Genomic DNA, 26,914 nt, shown 5'->3' on the forward strand with positions numbered 1-26,914 from the left:
ATCCCAAGACCCCAAATTTGTGTTGTTTGCAAGCCAGGATCTGGGGTTAATCTTCTGGGCAGAGGGCAGATTGTTCTAAGGCTGGCTCTCAGCAGAGTGGCTGGGCTTTAGAGAAGGAAATTCACATACACCCTCTTTCTTTTTCCCACCATCTGGTCTTTTGGCTGCCAGCGACTGGAGCTATTAAACAAATGGAGACTTTATGAAATTTGAAAACAAGACTGCTGCACAGCGTGGTAGGTGGAGAGAGTCACGAGTTGATGGTTCTACTCATGGCTCTGCTGTTGCCAGCTGAGTGACCTTAGGGAAGTCACTCAAACTCTCTGAGCTTCTGTCCTTCCTACCTTTCAGGACTGTGGCAGGGCTGAATACAGACATGAGAAAGCGGTTTGAAAAGTCCAGAGTACTACACAATTCTGAGGGACTTTGATTATTCAAGGCAGTGAGGAGTATCTTCTTATTCCCCAAGAAAGGGTAACCATTGCCTGTACCATCGTGTTTTAGAGAAATTATGTGAGCATGTAGTAGATCCTGTTATGCCTGTGGCTGACCTTTCTGGAGAAGATCTGATCCCTGACTACTGAAACAATTAAAAAGGATAAAAGTGCTTCCGAAGTCACATGAAAATATTAAGGTGAAAACAGATGAGCTATTCTGGATGTAATCTATATTATACCTCTCTCCAGCCAGGAGAGATATTCAAATAATATTGTAATATTATAATATATAATATAATATAATATAATATAATATAATATAATATAATATAATATAATATATAGTATTTCTTTTTCTTTCTTTTTTTACATACATCTTTTAATGTTTTATTTATTTTTGAGGTGGGGAGAGGGACAGAGAAAAAGGGAGACAGAGGATCCGAAGTGGGCTCTGTGCTGACAGCAGAGAGACCTGACGTGGGGCTGGAACTCACGAACCGCTAGATCATGACCTGAGCTGAAGTCGGACACTCAACCGACTGAGCCACCCAGGCACCCCTTAGCTTCTTTTTAATATTCAAAATTAGTCGCCTGAAAGTCTACCTGTTTATGTTAGAAATCCAGAATTTATTTTTATTTTTATTTTTATTTTTGAATTAAAAATCAGTAATTTATAGGCATATAGTTTAAACAGTTGAATAGTTTTATGGTTTGCTTCCCTCCCTCTCTGTTTGTAACTTTTTTTTTTTTTGAGACTCTTAAATACACAGAACAAACTGAGGGATCATGACGGGGGCGGGGGAGAGGGGAAAATAGGTGATGGACGTTGAGGAAGGCACTTGTTAGGATGAGCACTGGGTGTTGCATGTAAACGATGAGTCACGGGAATCTACCCCCCAAACCAAGAGCACACTGTATACACTGTATGTTAGCCAAATTGACAACAAATTACATTAAAAATAAAATTAAGATTAAAATAAAATAAAATAAAAAACAAAAAAGCAACAAAACAAAACAAAACAAACCCCAAAGTTGAATAGTAATAAAAGAGCCATTACGAAATTTAGTTTCCTGACTTTCCCCTTCTCACTTCCCTTGTCCCCTTCCTCAAAGGCAACAGCTTTCAACCCTTTTAAAAGCTCCTCCTGACCTTTACAACTTTCCCAAGTTCTAAGAACGATGCATATATTGCTATCTCTTTAATTGTCAATTTTAGCATGGAAGATGGAGCTAACTCTTTATTTGGATGTCATTTTGCTTCCTTTCTCACCTTCGCAGTATAATCCTATTACAATTTGGGTTAAATTAGTATTAGGATTATCCTAATATTCTTTATAACTGAGCATTATCACATACCATGATTATTCTTCCTTCCTTTGTTTATATTTTTCATAAGAGTTAAAAATGCTGGTCTTTTCATTCACTGAGTTTTCTTTGTATGTTTTAAATTATTTCCATTTCTTCTAATGGCCTTTTAGTAAAACTCTCCACTAAGGTCAATCACAACAGCTAACCTCTCAGTTCCTGTATGTATTTTCTGAGACACTGCTCCTTCGCTCCTGCAATCTGGCTGGACTGTGGTCACCTTTGGATTACTTTTACTCCCATTCCAGGCCTGGGTGGCCTTTCTGATCTCATATCTTGCTCTTCCTCCCCTCCCTTTCCTTTTTTATTAAAGAACATTCTCCAGGAGTTTCATCTAGTAGATGTTATAGTAGCAAAGGGAATCAGGATAGCAGTCTTGGCCATGCCAGTCTCTGCCTCTCTCTGCTTCATTCATACTTTACACTTGTGCCCAGTTATCATTAGAAATCTCTCTACCATCGGGGCACCTGGGCGGCTTATTTGGTTAAGCGTCCGACTCTTGGTTTCGGCTCAGGCCATGATCTCATGGTTCGGGAGTTCGAGCCCTGTGTCGAGCTCCATGCTGACGTTGAGGAACCTGCTTGGGATTCTGTCTCCCTGTCTCTATGGCCTTCTCAAAAGTAAAGAAACATTAAAAAAAGAAAAAAGAAAAGAAGAGAAAAGAAAAGAAAAGAAAAGAAAAGAAAAGAAAAGTAGAGAAAAGAAAAGAAAGGAGAAAAGAGAAAAGAAATCTCTCTACCATCATCTTGAAATTTGTCCTTTTTCTTTCTCCTGTTTTGTTTTTGTTTTTGAGAGAGAGGGCACAAGTGAGTGAGAGGCAGAGAAAGAGAGGAAGAGAGAGAGAGAGAGAGAGAGAGAGAAAGCAAGGCTCACCTGAAGCAGGGCTAGAGCTCACCTGATTTGGGACTTGGACTCATGAACTGTGAGATCATGACCTGAGCCAAAGTTAGATGCTTCACCGACTGAGCCACCCAGATGCCCTCTCCTGTTTTGAATTGACTCTTTCTCCTATCATATATATTCTTCCTCTGTGTACTCCTTCACACAGGTGAGGGCATCTTCAATTGTTTCCTGAGCAAGTGTGTATTTCAAATTTTTTGAAATCTTAGATTTCTAAAACTGTTCTAATTTTACCTCATCTATAATTTATGTATGAGTATGGAATTCTAAGTTGGAAGTTATTTTCCTTCAGAAGTTTGAAGGCCTTGCTCCATGATCTTCTGGAATTTGATGTTGGTATTGGGAAGAACAGAGTCATGCAGTGGCTTTTCTTAGTCCACAGTGTTCTGAACCGATATGCCTTGCAGTCTGTTTCTGCCCCTATGCTGGGTACTTAGTGGGCCCCTCAGTCTGGAAACTGATGTCTTTAGTTCTAGAAAATTTTGCTTCTAATGTCCTCTCCTCTGTTTTCTCTGTTCTTTTTGTTCATCTGATTGTTCTGATGTTGGAGTTCCTGGAATTGTTTTCTAATTGTCTTGTGTCTCTAGGTGTCCTCCTTTTTATCTTTCCCCCTGTTTTCTAACTCGTTTAGCTTTTTTTTCTTTCTGTTTTTATGTTTTTAGTTCTCAAGAATGCTTGTTGTTCTCCCAATACCCCTTTCCACAGGATTCTGTTCTTGCTTCAGGAACTCATCATCTTTTCTTGTGCTTCTGAGGATACGAGTTGCACTTTTGGTTCTTGGATGGTTTCAGTTGCTCTTTTCTGTTTGCTCTGATCTTTATCTTCCACATTCGAGGGTTTTCTCATATGTCTGCCCTTGTTTATGTGCTTGTGATCAAGATGCGGGAACTAAAACTCTGATTGGAATCTCTGCAAATGTGTTTGGGGCTTGTCAACTTTGAGCACCACTGTGGGATCATCTTCTCTTGGGTCATTTGTAGGGGAGCTCTCATTTTAAAAGTTTTCTCCTTTTCTTATGTACTATGTTGCTAGTCATAATGATTTTTCTGCTGAAATTTCTAGCTCTACATAGCAGCTTGCACTGCAGTATCTTATTATAATGCTGTGCCTTTGAATAACTTTTGTTCTTAACTAAGACACTGTGAATCTTGGGGCACCTGGGTAGCTCAGTTGGTTAAGTGTTTGACTTCAGGTCAGGTCATGATCTCACAGTTCGTGGGTTCAAGCCCTGTGTCAGGCACTATGCTGACAGCTAGGGGCTATGAGTCTGCTTCAGATTCTGTATCTCCCTTTCTCTCTGTCCCCCCCAGCCTCACGAACTGTGAGATCATGACCTGAGCCAAAATTGAGAGTTGGACTCTTAATTGACTGAGCCACTCAGGTGCCCCTGTGTCCATTTTTAAAATTAAAAATTCTGGAATGGATATCCTCAGGAGGGTGCTATATATATATATATATATATATATATATATATATATATATATTCATTTTTCTATGCAAGGTAAAATGAAAAAGTGAGATGACCAGGATCCTTAAAACACTCTTATTTTAATTAAATTGGTCTACTTTGAAAAAATTGGTCATCTATACTCGAGACCAATACAAATTGTAGTTTTGACAATTGTCTCAAAATGTTTCTCCCTAACGTATCACACATTCTTGTTTTCATTTATTTTTAATTATATAAGTAATACATAGTTTTTTTGTAAAAATCTATACAGATACAGCAAAACTACTGACAACACCAGTCCCCTTAAAAACAAACAAGCTCCACTGGTTTTTACAACAGTAAATGAAACTACCGGATATAGACCTACCACAATTTAACCATCTTTCAAATTATGGACATACAAAACACTTTAAAATTTTTCACTTTGCAAGTAAGATGCCAGTTAAATCCTTATACATGTTTGTTATGTACATGTATGACTTTTTCTCTAAAACAGGTAACAAGAGTGGAGTTGCAGGGCCAAATCGTATGCACAAGTAAAGCTATAATAAAATGCTGCACAGTAACCTTCCAAGGAGTTTTACAAATCCCTACTCCTACAATAATATATGAAAATAGTCATCTCCTCACACCTTTGCTAATATTGGTATCAGCCTAAAATAATTTTTGCCAATTTGATGGGTGAAAAATGCCATTTTAAATCATATATATTTAAAACATTTTTTTAAGTTTATTTATTTTTGAGAGAGAAAGCATGAGTCAGGGAGGAGCAGAGAGAGAGAGAGAGGGAGACAGAGAATCCCAAGCAGGCTTTGCACGGCACAGAGCCCAACGCAGAGCTCAAACCCATGAACTGTGAGATCATGACCTGAGCTAAAGTCAGATGCTTAACAGACTGAGCCACCCAAGTGCCCCTAAATCATATTTTAAATTAATAATGAAATTGAATGATTTTCTAACTTCAACATCCCATCCATAGCTATTACTAATTTTCTATTGGGGTCCTTATAGACTGTAGCTTATTTTACACATATTTTTGTATGGGTATGAAGATGAGTGCATCCATATAAGCAATTCCTATTCTTTTCTATATGTTGCAATTTTTTTTTTCCTAGTTTATTGTGTGATTTTTAACTTTGTTTATGTGGTCTCCTCTTGTGTGGTTTCAAAAGTTTTATGTAGTACAATTTAAAAATGTGTGAGTGAGTGTGTGTGTGTGTGTGTGTGTGTGTGTGTGTATGAATGCATTGTTTAGTGCAAGATAATAAGCACATTTTCCTTGAATTTTTTAGCTTTATTGAGATGTAAATCACATATCATGCAATTCTCCTATATACAGTATACCATTCACTGGTTCTCAGTATACTCGCAGAATGGTGTATCCATTACCATAACCAGTTTTAGAACATTTTCATCAGCCCAAAAAGAAACACTGTAGCCATTTGTAGTCACTCTTCATTTTCCTTCAACACGCCATTTTCCCCCCACCCTAAGTAAGCCCTAGTTTGTTTTTTGTTTCTGTAGCGTTACCTATTCTGAGCATATATAAATGCAGTCATGTTATATGTGGTCTTTCGTGACTTGCTTCTTTCATTTAACATAATGTTCTCAAGTTCTCTCCACGTTGTAACTTTATGTTTTTAGAAGTAGATCTTAAACCCATCTGGAATGTATTGATTTGTATAAATTGGGTAAATAATCATATATAAGTTATTAATCTTTTTAAAAATCATAGCCAGTTGTAATAATATTATTTAAGATTTGGTCCATCCTTTTCTTCTTCTTTTTAAAAAACTTTTTTAAGTATTCATTTATTATTTTTGAGAGACAGAAAGAGACAGAGGGCAAGCAGGGGAGGAGCAGGGAAAGAGGGAAACACAGAGCACCTGAAGCAGGCTCCAGGCCGTGAGGTGTCAGCAGAGAGCCCTATGCAGGGCTCGAACCCACAAACCGTGAGATCACGACCTGAGCTCAAGTCGGATGTTTAACCGACTGAGCCACGCAGGCACCTTCCATCCTTTTCTCACCAATTAGAGCGTCTTACTAATTAAAATGCCTTGGGATGCCTGGGTGGCTCAGCTGATCAAGTGTCTGACCCTTGATTTTGGCTCAGGTCATGATCCCAGGGTCATTGGATCAAGCCTTGTGTGGGGCTCTGTGCTGAGCACAGAACTGGCTTAAGATTCTCTTTCTCTCTCTGCTCCTCCCCCACTCACACTTTCTCAAATAAAATAAAATAAAATAAAATAAGTCTCCCCATCCATAAGTATGGACCAATTTCTGAACTCTGTTTTAAGGACTTGAAGGCGTTAAGGACTGTAGCTTTACAGTATAGTTTTGCTACCTTGTAAGGAAGTCTTCCCTCATTTTCCTTTTCCTAAAATTTTCTTGGCTATTCTTCCGCACTTTCCCTTCCCTTGAAATTTTGGTATCAGCCTGTTGCATTTCATCAAAATACTGCTGAAACTGTGATTAGAATTTCATTGAGATAGTAGACCAATTTTTGAAGAAATTTCATCTTTATAAGACTGGGTTTTCCTATATTTTTATCCAGTTCACAGCCATATTTTTTTTATTCGCTAGATGGACTGTAGATGTTCCACCTGGAATCAGCATTTTAAACTGATGTATAGGAAGGTCACTTGCTGTGGTAGGAGCTGCAGAGGGAGGCATAGGGTTTGATGAAAAGGTAATGAGATCTGCTTCGATGCATTCTGCCTGGAAATGTTGGTGAGAAATGACACACATGCCGAATGTTGCGCCATTCGTTTTGGTGACTTTTTAAGAAAGGCAATAGGAAGGCAGGTGATACATGATGTCTTCTGAAGGAGAATATGGTGTTTGGACCAAAAATGTCTGAAACGATTAGACTTGAAAAGGGCAGAGCTTCTAACCTATAGTGGCAATTTGTTTTCAAAAAATTTTTAAATGTTTTTATTTATTTTTGAGACAGAGAGAGACAGAGCATGCACAGGGGAGGGGCAGAGAGAGAGGGAGACACAGAATCTGAAGCAGGCCCCAGGCTCCCAGCTGTTGCACAGAGCCCGATGTGGGGCTCGAACTCACGGACCGTGAGATCATGACCTGAGCTGAAGTCAGATGCTTAACCGACTGAGCCACCCAGGTGCCCCACAAATTTCGTTTTTAATAAAGGGGAAACAAAGCACAATTAACTGTTTCATTTGGCTTCGCTCGTGTTGAGAGGCTCCCGGGATAAATAATTCTTGAAGTCATGGCTGGCCATGCTCTCTAGAGCCTTCCTTTCTCCAAGGTCTGATTGCAATTGTATCCTCCCATTGTCTCAGGTTTCAGCACGGCCTGTGGTAACCTGAATTTCCTAGGCAGCCTAAGTGGTTAAAGTGAAGGGAGGATAACAGGGGCCACTCTCTCTGTACACACGAACTCTTATAAAACACCTATGTTCTCAGTATGAGGTCCCCCAATACTTCAGGAAACCCCCAGGGGCATCGTGGTGTATTTCCAAGGACGGCATCGCAGAGCCTGACATCTCTCCCTCTCCTGCTGAGTCTCTGCCATGCTGATCTGATGCGGTGTTCTCCGATGCCCACTGGAGATCTTTGGTGACTCATGGCCACTTCCCATTTTGTGAGCAGGACAGGGTCACGCTGCCTTTCAGTTGAGCCACACTGACTTTCAACGTGCTGAGTCAAAGATGCTGCAGCATGGGGCACCTGGGTGGCTCAGTCGGTTGAGCGTCGACTGCACCTCAGGTCATGATCTCACGGGTTCATGGGTTCGAGCCCTGCGTGGGGCTCCGTGCTGACAGCTCAGAGCCTGGAGCCTGCTTCGGATCTGTGTCTCCCTCTCTCTCTCTCTGCCCTTCCCCTGCTGGCCCCGTCTATCTCTTTCTCTCAAAAATAAACATTGAAAAAATTAAAAAAAAAAAAAAAAGATGCTGCAGCAGGAGCACAAATGCCCTGCTGGATTCTCTACCAAAGTGGGGAGACTCTTCCTCTTTCTCTACCATCATGTAACGTCGACACCTGGTCAGAGGAGGGCCGTCCGGGGCTCTCAGCAAACACCTGTCTGCGTGGGGTTGAGTAGCTGGACGTCCCAAGTGACCGCACTGTGTCCAACATCTCCTTCCTCTCCAGTTGTCCAACCGTGCGTGGGGCCTTGACCTTGAGCCAAGCTTGCTATCAGTGTCTTCAGCCTTGGTCCCACGCCTACACAGAACTCTGGTGTCCCACCACCGGGGCCTTCCAAATACCACCAGGAGGTCTGAATCCTAGGATGACTATGGTTTAGGTTCAAGCTGGAAGCCCTTCTGCTCAACTAAGGAAATGATTCAGGATCATGCATTAAGTTTGAATCATCCCAGTCGGCCTGTGGCCATCTGCTCATACTTGCAAGGAAAGAGACAAATTGTGGTTTTGGCATATGGCTTTTGCTACTAAACCTTATTGTCTTCTCTTAATGGTGGAAATGACACATTGTTTAAAACTAAGGAATCATTATCGCATGTGACTAAATGTACAATGAAACGTTATAGAAGGTATATTGATAACTTGATGTTCAAACTAATGGAATAAGTGTGAAGGCACGGGGGAAAATTGTGGCCACGGACCAGATTATTTCTTGGCTTTTTTTTTTTTTTTTTTTTTTCAGGAGTGGCAGGAAGTTGTTGGAGAGGATGCTTGGATGGTCATTCCTCCTCTCAGCCAGTAGTGAGCCTTTTGGTAACTACCTCCCCTGTATTTTTAAAAAAAAGCTTACTTATTTATTTTGGGGGAGGGAGGAGCAGAGAGAGAGAGAGAGAGAGAGAGAGAGAGAGAGAGAGAATCCCAAGCAGGCTCTGTGCTGTCAGTGCAGAGCCCAGCATGGGGCTTGATCTCACGATCCGCAAGATCATGACCTGAGCCAAAACCAAGAGTCAGACGCTTCATCAACTGAGCCACCCAAGCACCCCAACCTCCCCTGTATTTGCCTTTCTCTTGACTTCAAAAAGATGAAGAGGTTTGTTGCCTTCAGTTGCCCAACCCCTTAGGGCTTATGGTAGATGACACTCATTATGACTTCTCTGGTTTGGATTGATCTGAGCCACTGAGAATGTAAGATGTAATTTTAGAGAGTACCACCTTAATGATTGGGAGTCGCACAGTATCGACCTCCGCTCGGGTCATGATCTCACGGTTTGTGGGTTCAAGCCCCACACCGGGCTCTGGCTGACAGCTCAGAGCCTGGAGCCTGCTTTGGTTTCTGTGTCTCCCTCTTTCTCTGCCCCTCCCCCGTTCTCTCTGTGTGTCTCTCTCTCAAAAATGAATAAACATTAACAACAATTTTAAAGTCACACAATAGTAGAAGGAGCTGGAAAGATGAGTCTCAGACATAAGCTTGAGAAGCATGCTGCTCTAATTCAACCTCTGCTCTTTAGCTAGGCCTTCCAGTTGGCTGTTCATTCCAATCTCATGCATGTCTCAAAGAGGTCCTGTGGTCGCATATCCCCATGCCTCACAGGCATCTTATTTAGAAGAAGTTTTCCAACGTTTTAAACCTAAGTCATTTATTGCTGTTCCGTCTGTAGTAAAAATGACAAACAGTCGTTGAGTCCTCCCAGTCCCAAATTGCACGTGGAATGATGTGTAAAGGAAAGGGTATAAGCTCTGATGTCAGATAGACCTGAGTTTGAATCCTGGCTTCACCACTTACCAGCTGTGTGACCTAGGGCAAGTCATTTAACCTCTCTGGATCCCGCTCTTCGTAGCTCAAAGTGGAGATCGAATGCCGAGCGCAGCGGGTAGTTACGTAAGTTAGATGAAAGGACAGATGTGACCGTGACTGGGGTGCGTTATGCGTTCAACGAATGCCCTCGACCTGTGTGTTATTTTCAGATATGCCCTATGTCCAAGTAATTAATTTGCATTGATTCTGTTGCTTGTGTAGCAGGTGACGTCAGCAAGGAAAGAGTTCATTACAATTAAGGAAGTCTTTAGAAATCGAGTTACAGCCTGAAGATTGGACTCCAGGAGATGGAATTATTTTGCAACCTAAGATTAGTTCAGTGAAAAAGATTAATGAGTCACATTATAGAATCAGCTCAAGCTAATGACAAATGAAAATGTTCTGGTTTTTAGCTAGAGTTGATTTAATAATATTTGTGCAATAACAGCATTATATTCAAAGTCTGTTCTAGCAAATTGGCCTTTACCCAGAGCTTTCCTCTCAGAGGTGAGGTCATTCTTATCATCTGACTGGCCACTTTGGGGACAGAGCCCTCGAGGGTGCAGTTTCAGGGCTGGCGAGAAGCCCTCCAATTCTCAAACACCCTGCTCTGTTTCTTTCCCCTTGGGATGCAATGAGGTGATTGAAGCTTTCACCTACCTCTTTTCCATGACTTAAGTCATCTGCAAGAATCACAGATGAAGCCAGACTCAGGCATTAATACCTTAATCGGCAGTGATTCATCTGATTAACCCTGGCAGAAAGTACAGTCCTGGGGTAAGTAGTTCGGGGGAAGAACAAGTCAGAGTAGGAGAGGCAGAACCCTTGGGAAAAAGTGGGTGGGGTACAGGGGCTCAGCAAGTGCTGGTGAGGGGTTATTTATTACCCCAAGCTTCCAGAACACTGAGTTTCAGCTGGTATTTGGGTCAATTATGCCTCGTTCTGACATTACTGTTTTCATATTTCTGTCATCCCCACTAGGCTATAAAATCTTCAAGGGAGAGGAGCTTCCCTTTCATATCTCTCACTTTCCCTCCGAGTGCCTTCCTCGTGTCTAGGAGGCATTCAATAAATGCCTGTTGAATGAATAAGTAAGTCAGTGGAGGTAAAGGGGATATTCAAAGTGAAACGAGGAGGCATTGAACAGTATCTGGTGTTTTGCTGTTGTTGTTGTTGTTTTTAACCTAGGTCTGGATTTCGTAATTCTGTGTTCATTTGTTGCTTCAGGTAAACTACCCTCCTGTGAAGTCTTTTCTGTTTTCTGCCCAGATTTGGGTCTCTCCACCCCTTCCTTTCCATCTTCCTGCACACCACCTCCAGTATGTCTGAGCAGGCTCACCTCGCATGTGAACTCTACGGCTGTCTCTGCTTCTCTGTTTTTATTGAAATCCTGGCATCCACTCTGATGGTGTTCAGAGTGACCAAGAAGAAATCTGCCATCTGACTAGTATCACCTGAGCAAGAAAGAATCGGGGATCCTCATGCTTACGAGGGGCTCTAGTCTTAAGTTCAGATTACAGCGGGAAAATCACGTCGCTAATAGAGGCAAACAAATGTTGAACACGCCCACTATATGGCAAGACTGGAAATGGAGTTATACAAGATATGTGCTGCAGGGGCCCACTGAAAGCTTTTGGGCGAATGAAAATTTTGTTGCCCTGAACAATTTCTAAAATTTGTCCCGGAATACTGGAATGGTTTTCTATTACAGAAAAATTCATTTCAGTGTTTCTTTTGTTGAGATGCATTGTGTGGGTTCTTTCCCCCTTTTCTTCCAATGGAGGACGCTGTATTCAGATATTTTTTGTAATTGAAACTTTTGTCTTGAGGTAATGGTATATTCGCATGCAGTTTTTAACAAATGATACAGAGAGACCCGTGTACTCTTTATGCAGTTTCCCCCAGTGGTAACATTTTTGTAAAACCACAATGCAGGGGCACCTGGGTGGCTCAGTCCATTGAGCATCTGACTTCGGCTCAGGTCATGATCCCACCGTTCACGGTTCGAGCCCCGTGTCAGGCTCTGGGCTGACAGCTCAGAGCCTGAAGCCTGCTTCGGAGTCTGTCTGTCTCTCTCTCTCTCTCTCTCTCTCTCTGCCCCTTCCCCATTCTTAAAAAAAAATAAAAACATTAAAAAAATTAAAACTACACTACAGTATCACAACAGGGTATTGACATTGATACAGTCAAGATGCAGAACATTTCCATCCCCAACAAGGTCCTTCATATTGTTCTTTTATAGCCACCCCCAGTTTCTCCCCAGTTCACCCTCTTAAAAAAAATTTTTTTTTAATGATTTATTTATTTTTGAGAGACAGAGACAGAGCATGAGCAGTGGAGGGGCAGAGAGAGAGAGGGAGACACAGAATCGGAAGCAGGCTCCAGGCTCTGAGCTGTCAGGCAGAGCCCGAACGAAGGGCTAGAAAGGCTAGAACTCACAAGCTGTGAGATCACGACCTGAGCCGAAATGGGTCGCTAAACTGACTGAGCCACCCAGGCGCCCCACCCCCCCTTTTAATCCCTGGCAACAACTAATCTGCTCTCCGGTTCTGTAATTTTGTCCATTTCAAGATGGTTATATACACGGAATCATATAGTCTGTCACCTTTGGGGATTGGCTTTTTTCACTCGACATAAGTCTCCAGAGATTCATCCAGGTTGCTGTGTAGCTCATTCCTTTTTAGTGCTCTGGTGTGGACGTATTGCGATTTGTTTCACCATCCATCCATTTCTAATTTCGGGCTACTAGACATAAATCAACTGTAAATATTTCTGTGTAGGTTTTGCTGTGAACCTACGTCTTTATTTCTCTGGGACAAATAACCAGGAATATTGATTGCTGGCCGGTATGGTAGTTACACGTTTAGGATTGTTTTGTTTTGTTTTGTTTTGTTTTGTTTTGTTTTGTTTTAAAGAAAGTACCAAACCATTGTCCAAAATGGCTGGGCCATATTACGTTCCCACTAACAATGTGTGAATGATCCAATTTCTTAGCTTTTGTGGCAGCATTTGGTGTTGTCATTATTTTTTATTTTGGCCATTCTGATATGTGTGTAGGGCTATCTCATTATGGTTTCAATTTGCATGTCCCTAATGGCTAATGATGTTGAACATCTTTTCATATGCTTATTTGCCATTTTTATATCTTCTTTGGTGAAGTGTCTCTTTATGTCTTTCGCTCATGATTTAATTGGATTTTTAATTTTTTTTTTAACTGTTGAGTTTTGAGAGTACTTAATATAGTCTAGATATTAGTCCCTTGTCACATGTTATTCGCAAATATTTTTTTTTCCTGGTCTGTAGCTTGTCTTTTTATTTTCTTAGCAGAGTCTTTCATTGAGCAGAAGTTTTTAAATTTTATGAAGGCTCATTTATCAATTTTTACCTTATGGATTATGCTTTTGGTGTCACATCTAAGAAATCTTTGCTTAGATCCTGAAGATTTTTTCCTACTTTTTTTTCTAAAAATTTTACAGTAGTACATTTTACTTTTAATTTTGTGGTACGCTTTTAGTTAATTTTTCGGTAAAGTGTGAGACAGATTGAAGTTTATTTTTTTGCCTGTGGATGTCCAATTGCCCCAGCACCATTGGTTTAAAAGGCTATCTTTTCTCCATTGAATCGCTTTTGCACCTTTGTCAGAAATCAGTTGGGCATATTTGTGTGGGTCTATTTCTGGGTTCGCTACTCCGTTACATTGATCTATGTATATATTCCTTCACCAGCACCATCCTGTTTTGAATACAGTATCTGTACAGTATGTCCTAAAATCAGGTAGATGGATCCCTCTTACTTTCTTCTTCTTTTTCAAAATGATGTTAGCTATTCTAGTTCCTTTGCCTTTACAGATAGCTTTTTGTATAATCTTGTGTCATGTTTGCAAAAAAATCTTGCTGGGATTTGGATAGAAATTATATTACATCAATTTGGGGAGAACTGGCACCTTTACTCTGTTGAGCCTTTCAATTCATGAACACTGTATATCTCTTCCTTTATGTAGATCTTCTCTGATTTCTTTCATCAGGGTTATGCAGTTGTTATCATACAAGTCCCACACATGTTTCGTTCGGTTTACACTCAATGTTGAATTTTTTGAGAGGTTGTAAACGATATCGCATTTTTGTATTGGGTATCTATGTGTTCATTGCTGGTATGTACAAATACACCTGATGTTTTCCCACCTCTATTGAGAAATAATTGAGATACATCACTGTTTTAAGGTTAAGGTGTGTGGCATGATGGTTCAATTTACATACGTTGTGAAATGACTGCATAATAGGCTCTGCTAATGTCCATCTTCTCCTATAGGTGCAATTAAAAAAAAGAAAGAAAGAAAAAAGGAAAACATTTCTTCTTGGGATGAGAACTCATATGATATACCTTCTTGATAACGTTCTTATATATCATACAGCAGTGTTAGCTGTAGTCTTCATGTTGTACTTACATACTTACTGCTTACTCATCTTATAACTGGCAGTTTGTACTTTTCATCACCTTCCTCTGATTTCCCCTCTTGCCACTTGCTGCCTCTGCTAAACCGTAAGTCTGATCTCTTTTTCTATAAATTAGATTTGTTGGTTTTTTAAAATGAATTTCTGTGTGTTTATCTTGTATCCTGATTAGCTCTGAGAGTCTCTTGTAGATTTTTTTTGACATTTATATGTAGAAATCATGTCGTCTGCAAATATGGACAGTTTTGTTTCTTCCTTTCTTGTCTGTAATCTTTTTTTTTTTTTTCTTCATTTTTCTTGTCTGAATACCCTGGTTAGAACTTCTAGCACTATGTTGAGTAAGACTGGTGAGACTGAATATCCTTCCTTTTTTCCCAATTTTAGGAAAACAGTCAGTCTTTTACCATGAAGTACAGGCTGGCTCTGGATTATTTTTAGGTGCACTTTATCAAGTAGAAGAAGTTTCTCTCTATTCTTAGTTTTCTGAGGGCTTTTACTATGAACGTGTCTTAAATTTTATCAATGTCTTTTTTACCAGTTGATATAATCATGTAACTTTTTCTTTAGCCTGCTAATAGAAATGTTGAACCAGCCCTACCTTTCTAGAATAAGCCCCACTTGTTTCTGGTGTCTAATTCTTTTTATATATTACTATTTACTAATATTTTGCATCTATATTAATGTACTGTATTCTGTATCTTTATTCGTACTGTCTTTGTCTGATTATGGCAGTAAGGTACTACTACCTTCATAAATAAATTGGGAAGTGTTCTCCCCTTTTCTATTATCTGAAAGAGATTGTGTATAATTGGTGTTAATTCTTCTTTAAAAGTTTGGTAGAATACTTCAGGGAGGTGCCTAGGCCTGGGAATTTCCTTTTTGGAGATTTAAAATTGCGAATTCAATTTCTTTCATTGTTAGAGGGCTGTCCAAATGATCTATATCTCGTTGGATGGGTTCTGATAGTTTGTGTTTTTCAAGGAAGGGATTCAGGTCATCTAAGCTGTCAGATGTATGTGTGTAGAGTTGATGGCATCCACCTGCTGCTACTTGGCTGTCCGCAGGCTCTCTAGTGATATTCCATGTTCCATTCCTACATATATTGGTATTTTGTGTGTTTTTTTTCAGTTTTGCTACAAGTTTGTCGATTTTTTTCAATGCGTTTTTGTTTTACTCCCCTCTCTCTTTCTCTCTCCGTTTTCAATTCATTGATTTCTGCTATCCTTATATTCTTTTCCTTCTGCTTGTTTTGGATTTATTTTTGCTTTTCTTTGTCTATGTTTTTGAGTTAGAAGCCTAGATCATTAATTTGAGACTTCTTTTTTTCTGATGTCTGTGTTTAGTACTATAGATTTCTTCCTTCACATTTTTAAAGTTTATTTATATTTTCAGAGAGAGAAAGAGAGAGAGAGAGAGAGAGAGAGAACAAGGGAGGGGCAGAGAGAGAATCCCAAGCAGGCTCTGCACTGTCAGTGCATAGCCCAACCTGGGGCTCGAACACACAAACCATGAGATGTTGACCTGAGCCGAAAACAAGAGCCGTCCACTTAACTGACTGAGCCACCCAGGCACCCCTAAGTTTTCCCCTTCACATTGCTTTAGCTATGTCCTACAAATTTTGATACATTGCATTTTCATTTTTATTTAGTGCAATGTATTTTTAAATGTACCTTGAAACTTTCTTTTTGACCCATAGATTACTTACAAATGCATTGCTCAGTTTTGAAGTGTTAGAGATTTTCCTATTATCTTTCTGCTATTGATTTTCAGTTTAACTTCATTGTGGTTGGAGAAAACACTACAAAACTTCAATTCTTTTAAGTTTTTTTGAGGCTTGTTTTATGACCCAGAATTTGGTCTATTTTCATATCTTTCATAGGCGCTTGAAAAGAATGTACATTTGGCTGTGTTGAATGGAATGTTCTATAAATGTCTATTAGATCCTGTTGGTTGATGGTGTTAAGTTCTCCAATATCCTTGCTGATTTTCTGTGTAGTTGTTCTAATGATTGTTGAGAGTGAGATGCTGACATTTCTGACTATAAATTGAATTTATCTTTCTCTTTTCAGATTTGTCCGTTTTTGCTTCACATTTTGCAGCTTTGTTGTTTGATGCATGCATATTTAGGATCACTGTGTCCTTTTGGTGGAACGACCCTTTTATCATTATATAATGTTCCTCTCTGTCTTTGGTAATTTTTTTTGTTGTTAAATCTACTTTGATATTAATGTGTATGTGACATATTTTTTCCATCCTTTTACTTTCAACTTACCTATACTGTTATATTTGAAGTGAGTTTCATATAGCCAGCAAATGTTAATTCACTCTGCCAATCTCTGTCTTTTAATTGCTTTTAAAAGATCATTTACATTTAATATAACTATTTCTATGTTGGGGATTATTACCACTATTTTATTTTTTTGTTTTTCATTTGCTCTCTGTTTTTGATTTCTCAATTTTTCCCTATGTGGGTTACTTGAAAATTTTTTCATTTTGATTTTTCTGTTTAGTGTTTTTGAGTATATCCTCTTAGGTCATTTGTTTGCTTGTTTCTTTAAGTATTGCATTTAATAATGAGGTGTCATTGTCTCACCAGTCCAAGTGAAGTACAGAAACTTCACCTTTCTTTACATTCCTTCACCTTCCCTTGCTTAAAATGTACGGTTCATTTTCATTATTCACGGTAGTTACATTCTATAAGGTCTCTGTGAACACTGAATTAGCAAATACTAAATCACTGCTCGCAAGGGAAATACAGAGTTAAATTCCTTTGAGCCTCAGGTTTCATTTTCATCAATACATAACCTGTTTTATGCATGTTTCTGTTTAAAGATACCTTATTTAATATATATTGTTGATTCAGCAACATTGAACTCATGGCCGACAGCACTATAATTTATGCCTAAATGAAGCTTATCCAACACATGTATTTTCTCCATAAAGCACATCACAACCTTCTTGCACTTTAGAACATGAGACAAAACTTCAGCATTACACTTGGAGGCCATTTTAAACAGCAAATTGATAAAAAGCACAAAAAAATATGTCACACTAGGTAGACAAAGAGCATTTGCTTACAGTATGAGAATTAAGAGGACAGAATGTCACCTTATTTGACCTCATCTTAGAACATGTATGTCAGTGACTCAAATTTTTTGCCAGTCTGCACTTGTAAAAATGGCACGAGTATTAATTTGAGTGTTACAAATACATTTTAATGAGCTAATGAATTGGCAAATATAGAATCTGTAAACAATGATGATAGACTATAAATGTCTTAAATGTTTTTCTACAAACATTTAGAACCATATCAGACAGTGTTATGATTTTTGCTAAAATCATAAAACAATTTGGAAACTCAAGGAGATAAGAAAAACATTGCATTACGTTATATGTTTGCTTACTTTGTTCCTTTTTTCTTTACTTGTGTTCCAGATTTCCTTCTTTTATCATTTCTTTCTTATTTAGAGAATTTTTTTCTCTCCATCCTTTGAGGGTAGTTCAGCTAGTGACAAATTCTTTTTGTTTTCTTTAATCTGAGAATGTCTTGATTTCCTCTTCATGCTTCAGGGATATTTTTGCTGGGTGTTAGATTTGACGTTGTCAGTCTCTTCTCCCACTACTTGAAAATTGTGTCACTTCCTTCAGAGTTCCATGGGGTCTGATAAGAAACTTGCTGTCGTTCAAATAGGTTTTTTTCTTTATAGGCAAAGAATATGCTATTTTTCTTTGGCTCTTTGCAAGATTTTTCTTTGCCTTAGTTTTTGGAAGTGTAATTATGAAATGTCTTGGCATGAATTTCTTTAAGTTTATCTCTTTTGAGGTTGACTCAGCTTCTTGAATTTGTAGCTTTATGTTTCCTGGCAGATTTGGGAAGTTTTCAGCCATTATTTCTGCAAGGACATTTTTAGCCCAAACTTTCTCATTTCCTTCTGAGATTCAATGATATGAATCTTGGATATTTCTTTAAAAATTTTTTAAATGTTTATTTAGTTTTGAGGCAGAGAGAGACAGAGCATGAATGGGGGAGGGTCAGAGAGAGAGGGAAACACAGAATCCGAAGCAGGCTCCAGGCTCTGAGCTGTCAACACACAGCCCGATGTGGGGCTTGAACTCACGGACCATGAGATCATGACCCGAGCCGAAGTCAGATGCTTAACCAACTGAGCCACCCAGGCGCCCCAAATCTTGGATATTTCTTATAGCCCTACAGGTCTGAGTCTCTCTTCATTTTTTTTCTCTGTTGTTCAGATTGGATAATTTCTACTGTTCCATCTTTCAGTTCACTAATTCTTTCCTCTGTCTTCTCTGTTCTGTTGTTGAGTCCATCCACTGGGCTTGCTATTTAATTATTGTATAAATTTCAGTTCTAAAATTTCCATTTGGCTCTTCTTTATTATCTTCTAATTCTTTTCTGAGACTTTCTATTTTTCTCATTGGAGTTTTCTGTTTTTTCATTTCGGTGTTTTCATTGTTGCTTTTTGAAGCATTTTTATCATGGTTGCTTCAAAATATGTGTTAAATAATTCCAACGTCTCTGTCACTTGGTGGTGGCTATCTTTGATTGTCTCTTTGCACTTGGTTTGCGATCTTGGTTCTTGGTATGATGGGTGATTTTTTTTTTTTATTGAAATGTGGACACTTTCATTTGTGTAAAGAGTCTCTGGATCTTAAATCTGGTTTTAATTGGCAGTTCTGACCGTTCTCTGGAAGGAGAAAGGGAGCACTACCATATTACTACTAAGCTGGAGGTAACAGCTCGGATTCCTGTTGGGCCTCTCCAGAACAGGGAGGCTCCTTGTTATACCTGTACAGGGATGGGAGCTCTGGCTCCCCCGTGTGGACTGCACGGATACTGCAGTGGGGCTGGCTTCAGTACCCTTGGGCCACGGTGATATTTCTGACTGTCCACGAGGCCTCTGATGCCCACCCCAGTGGGGTATATTCGTATGTTTAAAAATATATATTCGTTATCTCTAGAAAAAAAATAAAAGTAAGTTTCCTTAATGAACTTCTAAGCTTTCCATTTCTGTCATCTCCCTGCTGATTAATTTTTTTTTTTTTTCAGTAAGTCTCTTTACCTGTTCGGGTCTGGCAGCTGTCCAGATGCTTTCTTCACTCACGGTGAATTTTCATATATAGCTACTGTTTTCTCCTATCTTTATCCCAGCGTTTTCTGCTTCTCTTGCTCCTCCTTTGTGCCTTGCTTCTCAGTGTTTACTCCTTTTGAATGTCTGTATCATAGGTGCTCTTTTCAGAGCGTTTCACTTTTAAAATAAACAACCACCAAAGAGGGGGTTAAGTTCAAGTGCTGAGAAGTGCAAGTCAGTGCATCCTGCCTGGAGACACCTCCCTCTGGGGGCAGGGGGGCATCTCAAGTTGACTGTGGAAGGGTCAATAGGAAACACTAGCCGAGGAGCTGATTTTGAAGACTGAAACCCATTTCCTCCGAGGAAAGGAAATAGTGCAAAACTATCTGAGGTCATATTTCCCTGTCTTAGCCACTTGAATGGGGGTAGTGGCAATCAGAAGCTATAAATAGATAAACTTTGCTAGAAACACCTTGAAGAACCATCAGGAAGTGGCCGGCCTTGTTCATGGTGTTTTAGAAACTAGCATGTTAGCGGCCGATGGCACTATCTCTAATTTCACTTTTGCAGATATCCATGGACGTTGTCATCCTTCTGTCACTCTTTGGGATTCTCAGAAGTACCCTTTTGTTTCATGTCCCATCCCCCACCCCCGCCTCTTCACACTCTTGGGTTTCTGGATGGCCAAATAGGATTTGAGTGATTGATTAGCAAGTTTTACTAATGATTTCGATGAGCTTTATTTGTTTGGCGTGTCATTAGCTTTTCCTGGTAATTAGAATTTAGTCGCAGTATTCATACTTGATGTAATTCTGGATAAAGAGTATCCTCGTTAAGCTCAACTAGATTTATAATTTCCAGGTCATTATAGAACAATGTATCCGAACCCGTAGTACCTCTCTCTTCTGATGGAAGAACTGTTTTATTTTGTTTTAAAATATCAAGTATTTTTTTTGCTTATGAAATGACCTACAACACTGGCTGTGGTTTTATTTTTTTATTTTTATTTATTTATTTTAAAAATTTTTTTTTAACGTTTATTTATTTTTGAGACAGAGAGAGACAGAGCATGAACAGGGGAGGGGCAGAGAGAGAGGGAGACACAGAATCTGAAACAGGCTCCAGGCTCTGAGCTGTCAGCACAGAGCCCGACGCGGGGCTCGAACTCACGGACCGCGAGATCATGACCTGAGCCGAAGTCAGACGCTTAACTGACTGAGCCACCCAGGCGCCCCTGGCTGTGGTTTTAAAAGTAATGTTGGGGCGCCTGGGTGGCTCAGTGGGTTGAGGGTCTGATGCTTGATTTGGGCTCAGGTCACGATCTCATGCTTCATGAAATCAGGCCTCTTCGTAGGCCCTGCACTGGCAGTGAGGAGCCTGCTTAGAATTCTCTCTCTCCTCTCTCTGCCCCTCCCCCGCTCATGCTCTCTCTTTCTCACTTAAAAGAAACAGACATTTTTTAAAAGATCAAAAGTAATGTTTTGCAACAAACTGTTTGCTGGATCAAACTTGTATCAGTCTAGGCTCTAGTAACCCTTTCTTTGGGGAGGCATGTGAGTGAGTCGACCTTTGGGATCCATTTATTAGATTAATCTTTTTTTAGAATCCTAATTATGCCATATCTGGCGTCTGGAGAGAAAAAAAAGAGGATAGTGTCCCCGTCCACCTGTGTCGCAGACCCCAATAAAAGATGCATAGGGACCACGGCCTTCAGCTGGTGACTGAGCAGCCCCCCTTTATCCCCTTAGGGATGGCAGGGAAGATGAAATGGTTATCTGTCTTTATTCAGGTCAACAGAAGAGCGGGGCTGAGCAGGGCTTTAGCTGATCCTTCTTTGCGCGCGTGGGCAGCTGTGTGGCTCCCGGAGCCCTGGCTGAGAGGTGCAGAAGCATCAGGGCGTCTTGCTGGGGCCGAAGGGACGAAGAGAAGTCGCTGCCTTTCTGCCAGCCGGGTTCTTTTGCAAGTTTGCTCTTGGAGGCACTAATGATGAGTGGGAACCGCTTTCTCTGACTACTTTAAGGTCACCCTAATTGGCTCCATTGGCTGTGTTATAAGGCCTTTCAAAGAGACTAACGACGCATTCTTTGGCTCCCAGCTGCATGTTAATAACACCGTCTTTGGAGTCTGACTTTAAAGCAGCGTCACCTCTGATACTTGAATGATTTGATAGTGGCAACAGAATGATCTAAACTGAGGTCCTAAGCAGGACACAACTCCTCCGGCCACCCCTGGGGCAGGGGTGGGGGGTGGGGGGTGGGGGGTGGGGTGGGGGGACGTGGGCACAGAATAACTCCCAGGCATGGGCTTTATCGGCCACCTGGCTGTCGTGAATGGCAGCTCCTCAGCAGGTGAAGGAGCCATGCCCGGGGGACTCGTCACCGTCAGCAAAATGCTGCTGCCTAAACAGTTTCCCTCCCTTCGGCTTGGTTTTCCCACAGACGATGCTGACTGCGACTGCTGATAAGCTGCGTAAGGCAGGAGGTCAACAATCCGGAGACTGCTCTTAATTATTAAAGGATCAACACGTCTTAATGCACGCATCCACCGGGGAGGCCAGAGAACCGGGGGCTCCGGGAGAGAAGTCTTCTCCTCTTTAAATTGGCAAAAACAAACACACGAAGCAGTTGTCCGGGGTGGGGGTGGGGGAGCTAAAGGGTTGCCCCTCTCTCCTAACTCTAAATTTGGAACCGAGAATACTGGCACCTCTTCCTCTCCAGACTCAAGCTGCCGTGTCATCGAGGAGTGGGTTTGCAGACGTGATCTCCGTTTAACGAACTGAACCTTGACTCGGCCCCATGGGCAAGGAGCGCTGGGACCCAACAGCCCAGGGCCCCAGGGGAGCTTTGCGCGACTACTCTGCGTTAGTGCCTTCTCTTGTCCTAAATTAAGCTCCTCGACATATAATTATCCATCCCACACACTGAACCTATCTCCCAGGTAAATGTTTCTGCTCGGGGAACACTGGTTCACAGGATAAAAACAGTCCTCCTCTGTCTCCTCCCTGTCACCACCGCCAGCCCCACGGATGAGTCCTTGCTGGGTGCCCTGGGCTCAGGGCTGGGCTGCCTGCTGCGGCGATCACACGAAGCTACAGGTGAGCCCGAGGAAGTGGTGGTTGTGCCTTTTCTCCCTCCTTTTTTCTTTCTTTCCACAATTGGAGGGAAAGGCGTCGGGACCGGTCAAGAGCGATGCAGGTGGATTTAGTACGAAAAGAATCAGGACACCATTCCGTTGCAATACCTGACAACGTTGCAAAGGAAAAGGGCTTCATAAAAGCAGCGGCCGGGTGGGTTGTCTCCAAACGCGTGTGGCTCCCGGGATGAGGAGACCATCCCGAAAATTTGGCCGCAATGCCTATAAGCTGAAGTACCTGTTCCAGATCTGTGCCAGATGAGGTTTCGGGGGATCTGCATGAGTACCAGTGAGTTCATGGCAGCTCCCAGGCTTAATAATCATGGTGTCGCTCTCAGTAGCAGAGCAAGCGAGGAACGGAGACGACAATTCACTCGGGAAGAACATGGCAATGTTAAGAAAATGGCCAAGAAACATGGAAAAATGGGCTCAAACGAATTCATAAGCCTGAAATTCAAATGACAGCCCTCTATGTTTATCTATCAGGTTTGCAAAGAGAAAACAAACAACAATACCCTGTGTTGGCAAAGGGTACCGGGGAGTTACTAGAATCAGACAGACTGGTTTATGCTTCTAGGCTCTTCCTCTTACTAGCAAAGGGAACTTGGGCATGTCATTTATGTTCTCTAAGACTCTTGTCCTCATCTGTAAGATGCAGATAATATTAGTAACCACCTCCAAGGGGGTTTGGGAGATTTATGTAAAATCACGCTTATAAAGTGCTTAGTGCATCATCTGACACATAGTAAATGCTCAGTTAATATTCAAATTATAATCATTATTGGAAGCTAGAAACCCAACAGACTGATAGCGGAGTATAAACTGGTAAAGCCCTAAGTAATAAAAACTTGACATCTATGTTAAAACCTTAATGGGGTGTATACGCCTGACTTAAGCACTTCACTTCTAGAAATCTATTTTGAGGAAACAGGACACAATCCTATGTTTACGAGGATATCCTTCATGGTATTTATGACAAAAATGGAAGCAATTTAAATACCCAACGGTCGTTAACAATGAGTAGTAGTTAGAAAGGAGTAATTAAGAAGTAGTTAAAAATTAAGTTTCAGTCGGTATCTCCAAGAGATACAGAGCAAATACTTGATGGTGGAGAGAAATGATACGCTGTGAAAATAATGGTTTTCAATTAATGGATTCCCTATTATTTGTATTTTTTATTAATACTTGCTTGCCATTTTAAATTTGTCTGTAATCAGTCAACAAATACTTTTTGGGCATCTGCAGCATATTGGGCACTATGGTGGGCACCATGGATTCGGCAGTGAATAAAGCAGACACGGTGCGCCCTCGCGGAACTTCTGGTCCACTGGATATGTGTCACTTTTATAACAAAGAGGACTAATAATAAGACAAAAGGGGAAACTATATTTGTTTGTTAGGGTTGCCATAGCTTAGGTGGCTTAGACACAGAAATTAATTTAAAAAGTTTTTTAATGTTTATTTATTTTTGAGAGAAATAGAATGAGCATGAGTGGGGGAGGGGCAGAGAGGGAGAGGGAGACACAGAGTCCGAAGTAGGCTCCAGACTCTGAGTTGTCAGCACGGAGCCCGACGTGGGGCTTGAACCTGTGAACCCTGAGATCATGACCTGAGCTGAAGTCAGACACTCAACTGACGAAGCCACCCAGGTGCCCCAGAAGTTACTTTTCTTGCAGTCCTGCAGTCTTAAAGTCTGAGATCAAGGTGTTAGCAGGGTGGGTTTTAACCTGAGATCTCTTTCCTGGGCTTGCGGGTGGCCATCTTCTCCCTGTGTCTTCACCTGGTCCTTCCCTCTGTAATTGGATCCAAACTTCCTCTTCTTATAAGGACACCAGTCAGATTGGATTAGGATCTGCTCTAGTGACCTCATTTAACTTAATTACCTCTTTAAAGATCTTATCTCCAAAGACGGTCATATTCTGTGGTACTTGTGGTTAGCATTTCAACATATGAACCTGGTTGCGGGAGACAATTCAGCTCATAATAGAAACCATTTGATAATATTTCTTGTTTGACAATTACTCTTTTGAGCTATATGATAAAGACACCATGTGTCTCTTCATATACATGGGGCATTTTTTTTAAAGTTTTTCCCAGATCTTTAATTCTTTTTTTTTTTTAATTTTATTGTTTTAAATTTACATCCAAATTAGTTAGCATATAGTGCAACAATGATTTCAGGAGTAGATTCCTTAATGCCCCTTACCCATTTAGCCCATCCCCCCTCCCACACCCCCTCCAGTAACCCTCTGTTTGTTCTCCTTGTTTAGGAGTCTCTTATGCTTTGTCCCCCTCCCTGTTTTTATATTATTTTTGTTTCCCTTCCTTTTTGTTCGTCTGTTTTGTCTCTTAAAGTCCTCAGGCATGGTGTGTGTATATATACATATATATATATATATATATATATGTATATATACACATGTATATACATACACAATGGAGTATTACTCGGCAATCAAAAAGAATGAAATCTTGCCATTTGCAACTATGTGGATGGAACTGGAGGGTATTATGCTAAATGAAATTAGTGAGTCAGAGAAAGACAAAAATCATATGACTTCAATGGGGCATTTTTAGTCCCTTTGGAGACCCCATTCAGGAAGACTAAGAACATGTACTTCTCTTTGAAAAAATTTTTTAATGTTTATTTATTTTTGAGAGAGAGAGAGCATGCATTGGGGGAAGGGCAGAGAGAGAGAGAGAGACACTGAATACGAAGCAGGCTCCAAGCTCTGAGCTGTCAGCACAGAGCCCGACGTGGACCTCAAACCCATGAACTGTGAGATCATGACCTGAGCTGAAGTCGGATGCTTAACTGACTGAGCCACCCAGGCAGCCCCATGTACCTTTCTTTGAAAGCTTGTTCACTGGCCACAGCACAGGCATGTGTGGAGATTTCAGTTTAGGGAAAGGTGACCTTAGATAAGAAGTCCTAAATCACCTGTAGAGAATGGTGACATTCAAGGGTTTCCCTGGCATTTCAAGTCTAAGTGAACTTCAAGTATGAACTTGAGGCTTGAGTCCAGGGTCCCTACCTCAGCCCAGAACTAAGCATTCTAAGTAGACCTCCTAGGGAGGACTTCCCGAGGGTGGTGTCCCAAGGTCTAATCAGATTCAGATGTATAGTCTGAAAATGAAATCTTCTTCAAGGTGTGGCAAGGGCCATCCAAAGAGAATGAGTCATTGATGAAGAACAATAAAACCATAAGCTTCTTTTATTATACATATCCTATTTTACTTTCATTAAAAGAGAGATAACCAAAAGAGGGAATAGATGATTGTTTTCAGCTGGAGAATTACTACAGGGTAAGATTAATATAGACGTGGAAGTGAACCTAGAGACCTCACGTTTATCCCGTTTTAAAGGTTTGGAAATTGGCCCACCAAAGCCACCTAGATTTGCCTCAAATCACACATGTGGTGAAGAGCAAAGGCCGACCTAAAATCCAGGGATCTTGACCTTGACCTAGTATCATTTCTGTGATCCATCATGAAGAATGGAGGAAACACTGGATCTGAAATTTCACCCCAGCTGGAGGCCAATGGGCACCCTCTGAGTGCTCTCTCTGGTCTATTTTTTTTATAATATAGCCCCTTCTAACATTAACATCCTCCAAGACTTCCGTGGGCCAGGTCACTCATTCTACATTCAGGCCAACAAAGTTGGCAGGTGGGTGCAGATGTATTTGTCAGAGAACGGTTCCAGCCCGCTAACAAAAGGAGCTGTGGTCTCGGGTTTCACCTAAGGAAGCCCGAGAATCAGGAGGTTAAAAAAACACAACAACAACTTAATAAATGTGGAACACGAACGGTAAGAGTTGGCAATCTTGTGTTTTCCACCTCTTACATTAAAGAATGAGCTTCTACGTCACATAATGATTAACTGCTGATACATTTTATTTGCCTTTTCAGATTCCTGTAATGCAGGAATATGTTTTCATTAGCAAGTAAAATATCTTCATCCCATTTTCTCCTCCTCTTGAAATGCTAAGCTATAATTTTCAGGGTGCCAAATGTCAAGGGATTGATGAAAGTTAGTTTAGCTTTTCTTTTTGATGAGTTTTAATTTTTTTTCTTCTTTTTTTCTTTCTTCTCTCTCTCTTTCCTGTGTTCTCTTCGGTGTGTGATTAGGTTTGTTTTCAAAAGGTGTTGGAACCTTAGCAGAATTTTCATTAGCATTCCCTGTGCACGCTTTAATTAAAGGAAACTCATGTTTTTGCTCAAGTCATTGGAGAAATGAAAAGTATAGTCTGATGCTAAACATGCTTGTACTTTGCATTAATTTAACTGGACCCCCTTCTCTGATATAAGAACAGAAACAAGGCCATAGACCAACAGCCACTCACAGACAGATTCATAAGTAGCATGGTTCCAAGACGGTTTCCAATTATCTCATGTCCTTTTTGG

At 40.7% G+C, this 26,914-nt stretch overlaps 1 long non-coding RNA gene across 1 annotated transcript in view; it reads left to right on the top strand.

The window, feature by feature from the left end:
- Nucleotides 1-24,723, top strand: part of LOC132695018 (uncharacterized) — a 53,722-nt gene extending 28,999 nt beyond the window's left edge. The window contains exon 4 of the long non-coding RNA XR_009617627.3: nucleotides 21,814-24,723. This is a non-coding gene — a long non-coding RNA (uncharacterized LOC132695018). The remainder of the gene's footprint in view (nucleotides 1-21,813) is intronic.
- The last annotated feature ends 2,191 nt before the right edge of the window (nucleotides 24,724-26,914 follow it).

This window comes from Panthera onca, chromosome B4 (genome assembly GCF_046562875.1).
Source record: "Panthera onca isolate mPanOnc1 chromosome B4, mPanOnc1 haplotype 2, whole genome shotgun sequence".
NCBI lineage: Eukaryota > Metazoa > Chordata > Mammalia > Carnivora > Felidae > Panthera > Panthera onca.